The sequence below is a fragment of the Ylistrum balloti genome, unplaced genomic scaffold, assembly GCF_031769215.1.
Source record: "Ylistrum balloti isolate Yb309-2 unplaced genomic scaffold, AGI_CSIRO_Ybal_v1 Utg369892, whole genome shotgun sequence".
Taxonomy (NCBI): domain Eukaryota; kingdom Metazoa; phylum Mollusca; class Bivalvia; order Pectinida; family Pectinidae; genus Ylistrum; species Ylistrum balloti.
The window spans coordinates 443034-451434 of record NW_026782024.1 but is presented as its reverse complement, the minus strand read 5'-3'; positions in this window follow the sequence as shown (position 1 = coordinate 451434).

Genomic DNA, 8401 nt, shown 5'->3' with positions numbered 1-8401 from the left:
GGCATGTTGTTTCCGTCTTGTTTCTTTCTTATCGATACCGTATCTATTTATAGGCATGCAAATGTTTTATATTTACTGTAGAAACCATTGTCCATGGTCTTTATTTGTCGTCATCCGATCTACTGCTATCTATATGTAAATAGTACCAGATCCAGGTTTTTGGTATTACGAATTACAACACTGAAATTTCAAATACATATGAATCTGTCTTTAATATAAACAATTATAAATCGTATATTAACAATGGAACCTAAATATTACATATCACAGCTTATGAATGCTTACATCACCAAAAATAATTATATACAAGTTAAACATACAAAGTTTGAAGACTAACAAATAAACGTATTCTTTCTTTAAACGAAGAATGACAATTGCATCTCACCAACGAACAGGCATGAATAATGATTGTATACTTAATAATTAGCATAAAAATAAATAAACAAATACAAAATCTGACAAACATCTTCGACAACACAAATCAGCATTGAAAATAAATCCCAGAAATAAACTTATACATTGCTTAAGTACTTTAATGAAATCTCACAAAGATAATAGAAATATGCATTGATAACACTGAAGTATTCATTTTATGAATTGTATATCATTTCTGACAACTAAAGAATCCAAACAGATTTATAACTACTGGTATTGCTAAAAACTGGCAGGAAAACAATTTCACAGTGAAACTGAATCCCTTCCAGACGTCCACGCTAACGCCTCACCGAGTCATTTTGTCAGCCAAACCGTCAGTTGACTTCCGGTGGCTGTGTAATGGTGACTGAACGTCAAAAAATGCATTGTTTCATTGTGACTTCCCGCATCATTCAGGCGCGCTGTATTCACCTGCAATTTTGTATTCTGTCAAACTACTGTACCAGATGCCACAGTGAGAAATAGGATATATAATTATGATATACAACATGAGATCGGCAGGGTGCACCTTCTTGTCATCAGTCACACGGGGCTGCTGACGAACATCCATCATGTCGTTATATAATCTAGTAATGTATAGCTTTATTGAAGTAGCGACTCTATGTTTATTATAGATGCTGCTTTTGTGTCTTTGATATATGGTACCAATGTATCATCCAATTAGAACATGAGTAGAGTAATATCACATAAGATGAAAATGTCATGAATTATTCGTATGTGAGGAAATGAGGATATACAAACAATTAAGGAATAAAACAGAAGAATGAAATTAAAGCGACACTCCTGTCATCCCGAAATAGTGAATAATACATTGTAAAATATGTTAGAATTACCTTGTTGTTTCTTTCCTGGGCAGAAAATCAGACATCAATTTATGCCAAGGTACCAGGACAGAAACAAACCACAGTTTCAATTTTTGCCCAGATACCAGGACAGAACCAAACTACAACATCAATCTTTACCAAGGTTGAATTACAGACAAAAAACACGGCATCAATATCTGCCAATGTACCAACACAGAACCTGTGTCAAGACACTAATACAGAGACACACTCCATCAATCTCTGTCAAGGCACCAATAAAAAACACAAAAAAAAAACACGGCACCAACGTCTGCCAATCCACTAGAACAGAGACAGACTTCATCAATCTCTGTCAAGGTATATGTTCAGAAACACACGAGGCTACATCAATCTCTGTCAGGGTACTGGTTCAGAAACACACGAGGCTACATCAATCTCTGTCAGGGTACTGGTTCAGAAAAACTACATCAATCTCTGTCAGGGTACTGGTTCAGAAACACACTAGGCTACATCAATCTCTGTCAGGGTACTGGTTACAACAATCTCTGTCAAACACACAATCTCTGTCAGGCTACACACTCAATCTCTGCCAGGATACTGGTTCAGAAACACACTAGGCTACATCAATCTCTGCCAGGGTACTGGTTCAGAAACACACTAGGCTACATCAATCTCTGTCAGGGTACTGGTTCAGAAAAACTACAACAATCTCTGTCAGGGTACTGGTTCAGAAAAACTACAACAATCTCTGTCAGGGTACTGGTTCAGAAACACACTACAAAAACACTTCATCAATCTCTGTCAGGGTACTGGTTCAGAAACACACTAGGCTACATCAATCTCTGTCAGGGTACTGGTTCAGAAACACACTAGGCTACATCAATCTCTGTCAGGGTACTGGTTCAGAAACACACTAGGCTACATCAATCTCTGTCAGGGTACTGGTTCAGAAACACACTAGGCTACATCAATCTCTGTCAGGGTACTGGTTCAGAAAAAACTACATCAATCTCTGTCAGGGTACTGGTTCAGAAACACACTACAAAAACACTTCATCAATCTCTGTCAGGGTACTGGTTCAGAAACACACTAGGCTACATCAATCTCTGTCAGGGTACTGGTTCAGAAACACACTAGGCTACATCAATCTCTGTCAGGGTACTGGTTCAGAAACACACTAGGCTACATCAATCTCTGTCAGGGTACTGGTTCAGAAAAACTACATCAATCTCTGTCAGGGTACTGGTTCAGAAACACACAACATCAGTTTCAGAAACAAGCCACAACATCAATTTCTGTCAGGGTAATAGAATAGAAACAAGCCACAACATCAATTTCTGTCAGGGTACCAGAATAGAAACAAGCCACAACATCAATTTCTGTCAGGGTACTAGAATAGAAACAAGCCACAACATCAATCTCTGTCAGGGTACTAGAATAGAAACGAGCCATTTCTTTAATATATATATATTTAACATATTAAGTTTGTACATATTTATTCATAATTATATGTTAATTTGTCTCCAGACAAAATATTTTAGAAATCAATTTACGATCGATCTCTATCGAAAATATTACGTATTTCCGGCCTATATATATATATCTATATTTGAAGACAGATCGTAATATTTTAACAGTAGATACCTCTCAATTTCAGCAAATAACAGAAAAGATAGTAAGTTGTTTTTTCACCTTAACCCTTTAAGAATAAATCAGATTTCTACCGAAAATAAGATTCTGATCATTGTCGCAAACACTTCGGTTAAGCCTAGATGATATTAAAAGATTTAAGTATCAACGTTTAAGTAACATCCAAAGAAAGAAGCATTACGTATCCTGACGTTCTATAAAATTAAAAAAAAAGGACGGGCGGGGGGTTGGGGGTTGGAGGGGGGGGGGGTTGGTTTTAAGATTCCGATTTATTTGCGTAAATCTATAAGGGGAAATTTCTCCTTTACTGATATAGAGAGTTATTAATAGCAACTTGGATAGCAATCTAGATTACAATGAAATACTAAACGATAATAAATTTTGTAAAAGTGTGAAAGACATTTACAGAAAACCGCAGTGATATCATAATATTTCCATTAACAGCATGCGTTCTTATAAACAATATCTAGGTGAGTAGATGGACAAGACATGGACAAAAGATATGGACATGTTCGATGAATAAGACATAAACAATAACATGATAACAGGATGCATATAGATAGCTGGGATCTGACTGATGTTTGGTGTATTGAAATCTATATTGGTCGAAACCAAGTAATCTATGACACAGTAGAGATGTGATATAAGACGATTGCCCAGACAGTGATCTAAACAAATCAGACTGAACACATATATCATAGGGATCTGTACCCGAACCAGAAAATTGCATTGATATAGTGACAAATAGTATAACTGATGGCTCATCGTTATCGCGACAGAATATTCGTCATTTGTAACAATTACTGACAAAAATCACTGATATTTCTCCCATGTGATTGCTTCAGTCTATCAATAACACAACGTTATCGAATGGCTCGTAAACTACTGAAGACAATGACATAATGAAAATGTAGACGATCATTCATAGATGTTTATAAATATTAACATAAATGAGATCCCAGGTCATTTAAATGGACGTCTGTAGGGAAGAAAATCCCATGAAATTTTCACAACGATTACTCGAATCTGTTGAAGATTTTGACAGCTTACAGATAAACTCACAGGATGTCAGACTTACTCTTCAAGGGTCGACGTGTAATTCTTCGTCTGTTTGTATTATGTCATCGTTTCTGGGATGAAGGGTTATAATTGAGGTATGTCATCGTGTCAGAATTTCTTCTTTATGAATCTGAAACATCCGTCAAATGCTGCTTGGCGCGAATGGCCAATTAAAAGTGGCAGGTCACCAATATACGGGTAAGGATAAAGTCATACTTATCCGTCACTGTCCCGCTCACTTTGGATACGGGTTCCACAGCCATGGGTTTTCCATTACCGACTCCTGACATTTACCTACACTCAGATGTACATGGCGGTTGCAGGACTTATGTGTATTAATGTGTTGGCATGTCGCCTGATCTTACACAGTCACTATTGACGGGACACATGTATCCTTTTAGGAACTGTTAGTTTTACTTTACACTGTGTAGAACATTGTGGTATGTTTCTTGCCAAGGTAGCTGTATACAAATACACAAATAACAGGGTTTAATGGCGATTAGGAGAGTACAAGAGCTGTCTCAAACTGCACGAACTCCTTTTATAACATCCTGCTTATGTACACGATTCATGTCACACAACACCATGTTCGGACGTGATCATATGAAGTCACCAGATGTGCTATCACAAAAAACTTCCGAATTCTCTTTCATCTTAACTTTATTTCATTATCGTCTGTTTTATCATTGTTATATAAATGGAATAAAGACACCACAAATTACAGTTATATCATATGATACACAATGCACTGTATGTTTGTTACAGTAAAGTAGACCTAATCCTGAAGCGTAATGACACTAGACTTTTGCGCGCTGTTTTTACGTCCTTGCAAATGCTTAGGACATTGGAACAGAACAATGGTATCTGTATCATGAAGTACATAGAGACTCGTTTTGATTACAGTCTGGAGTACGGAGTTCACAATAATACATCTATGTCTAAACGGAGAATGGCCACGTTAGGCCACGTAGCTATGGATTAGGGAAAATGAAGCACGTCTTTTGATAAAACGAATTTCATTTGGACGGATTAGTGTCCTTAACCAGACACAGAAGCGGAAATCCCGAAATCTGTAGGGAGTTTCAACGTCACTCGAAAACAACAATTAAACCTGTAGGTTCAATTGTAATCGCGCGAGATTACTTTCTCAGCTAAAATAATGAAGACTTGTTTGTTTCTTGTCAATGATTCTAGTGGGAGAAGGTCTCTCTCACAAAGTACATTTCTTCTACTTAATGAACGTACGGTACATTTGAACCGGTATAAAGTATTGTTCAGTTAATTATTTCAGAGGAGGTGAAAAGATGTTGTAATCGTTTGCTAGATCGGGTATATTGTACAACACGATATTGTACTAATTCAGAGCATTAGTCACCTGTAACATGACAAATAATGACACAATCGAGCTAAAAATACCTAAATGATTACTTTAGAATTCTACGATTGGTTTTTGAGAGATTGATCATGAAGTTGACTCCTATATCAAAAGATTACGGCGTTTGTAATTTGATATTCAGGGGTTTGAAGTTTTGCTTGATACACTTAAATGTCTTGAAATGAACTGAAGCCATGAAAGTATATCTTTGTAATGAAATGTAATATAACTTATTCTGCTGCTATCCTGTGCCAAAGGTTCATCAGCGCCCGCTTTCATATTTTTACCATTTTTAGTATTAGGTCTTTTTTATATGATGCACTTTTTTTGGAAGAGAATTAGAAGTTATCATTTATAAAAAGCAAGTGTTATTTCACAGACAAGACAAATCTAACTGAGCAACCGGTGGGTATTAGTTTTATTCAAATATTTACGGTGTTGGACGTAAAATGACAAGCTCATCTAGTATTTATTGCAGATTGTACAAGAGGTCGTTACTTACAGAAATCGGCAAATCCTCTGCTGAAGTTATCTTCATTAAAATAAGAACACAAATAGGAATTACTTTCCGATATACGTGAATGTATCTCGATATGTGTTCTCCAGTTTTTAAAAGCATGGGATTACATACCTTTGTTTTGTGAAATAGAAATCATGCACTTTGTTCATGCATCTAACTGATGTTCCTCATCGGTGCCTATGGTAAGTACCCCATCTTTGTTGTTTTGTCTCTTTGGGTTATCACGCGTGATTAGGGCAGGAGGTCATCATGCCATCCAATCGTGGGACTGGCTTGACCAATCAGATTCACATCAATTTTTCAAATGGCCAATCGTGATGCACGAGTCCTTCATTAGGGATTTACCCTTGCACAACCATCCTTACTGAAAAATTGGCTCCTGTTCTCCACGTTCTCCAGTATTTCATCCATTTTTGGACATTGTTTTGTGAGGAAAGCACTCCCTTAAAACCCATCTCTGTATCGTGCTCTACTTCAGCCAGAACAATTAACCCTCGATGCGAAAACGTTAATACATGTCCTTAATTATAAAATCTATTCTGTATGTGACTATATTCTGTACCCCTTCTTTGTTGTTACATAATATTGGAAGCAAGCTGTAACATTTTCTGTGCAATTGCTCAATAGTATATATATTATTGGACAATGAAAAAGTGTGATCCTGTTTTTGTCATAATTAATTTTACAACTTATTAATAAAGGATCTTTGAACAACATTAATTCTTTAGTTGTTCTTTAAGTACAACTGTTACAATAAAACAAATTTTAGTCTCTGAACATGCTAACACAAAAAGTCATATTGATGAAGTACATGTTTATCAAACTTGAACCGCTCTTCACAATCATCTTAATAAAACTCGTGACAAAGGAAAAAAACAAATGTTTGAAATGCGTGACAAAACAGCTACTGATAGTGCTGGAAGTTCCATTGTAATCCCTCTAAGACTACTGACAAGGTATTTGTTAAGCATGGATCTATTATTTGAAAGATATCTTTGGACAAGATCATCACAGATCTGCGAGTTACGAACATGACAATGAAACAAACATTGGCAAATCGTCTTACTGAATCCAGGTTACGGTTCCAATCCTAACTATTCTACTACATCTCGTAGATAATAAGGAAATGAAGTGGCGAAGGAACAATGATTAATTTCGGTATACCGAACGGTGCGGTAATGAAAAACTGCTATTAGATTTTACGAAGAGACATTTCCTTTAAATTGAAATGAACATTTGAAATATTACTTTTGGTTGACTAAGTAATTTCAATTTCAAAGTCATTTGTTTTTAAAGTAAGATATCAATAACTGGTGGAAGAAACCTTTTCGATTGTCGGAAATTCTGATATTCCAGTTGGCAATCTTAACAAACTGATGTAAATCATCAGTTTCTACTTCACTTTAAGTGTTAAAGCTGGTTCGTCTTACAATGTTTAAAAAGTGGTGAGGAGCTAGACCAATCAAAGGAGAGGATGGTTTATCGTCTTACAATGCTTAAAAAGCGATGAGGATCTAGACATATCCAAGAAGAGGTTTAGAAAAACCATGGGTCTGCGTTGTATGTTTGTTTTGTACATTGAGTCTTCTAAAAAAAAATCGGGTTCGCATTCCAATTTCTATAGTTGTTATGGTAACTGCCCACTGTACCGCAGATCGTAAGATTAGGAGTGACAAATGTCTATATTGAAAAGACTATTGAATATGTATATGCGAATGTTTTCTTAAAACGTAAAGATAGACCTGAAACAAATTACGTGTTTGTACTTTGCATACTATATTTCGAATTTATTTTCCTGTTCGTTTTAAAGAATCTTTAAAAAGCGGAACTATCTCACACACATTATTTAACTTCATCACTAATTCATATAATATCAAACTGTGAACAGTTCAGGATAGCCTTCAGCCTTCAGCCTTCAGCCTTCAGCCTCCAGCCTTCAGCCTCCAGCCTCCAGCCTCCAGCCTCCAGCCTCCAGCCTTCAGCCTCCAGCCTCCAGCCTTCAGCCTCCAGCCTCCAGCCTTCAGCCTCCAGCCTCCAGCCTCCAGCCTTCAGCCTCCAGCCTCCAGCCTCCAGCCTTCAGCCTTCAGCCTCCAGCCTCCAGCCTCCAGCCTCCAGCCTCCAGCCTCCAGCCTTCAGCCTTCAGCCTTCAGCCTCCAGCCTCCAGCAGCCAGAGGACATAAAATTCATCATCAAGCATGTATCAATAACTTTATTGAATTATCCTATTTCGAACAAATTGGTAACTGCTTAGAAAATCATTCTGACCTCTGTCCGCAGTATCGCTACTTCCTTTCCACGTACGTATATCTATAAACTTTTGTCTCAATTTAAATTGTATGACTTATTCCCTTTGTGAAATCTAACGAACAAACACTATAGATACATACATTTTATCAATTCACAAATAGAATTAAATAGGAAAATGATATGGAAGAAATATTAACACAAATGAAGACAAATTGACTATTAAGTTGATTGTACGTTCAAGACATTTTTTTTCTATCAAAGTAGTGAAACTTATGTTGAATATGAAGTCTCAGAGTAGGATTAAACTGTTGT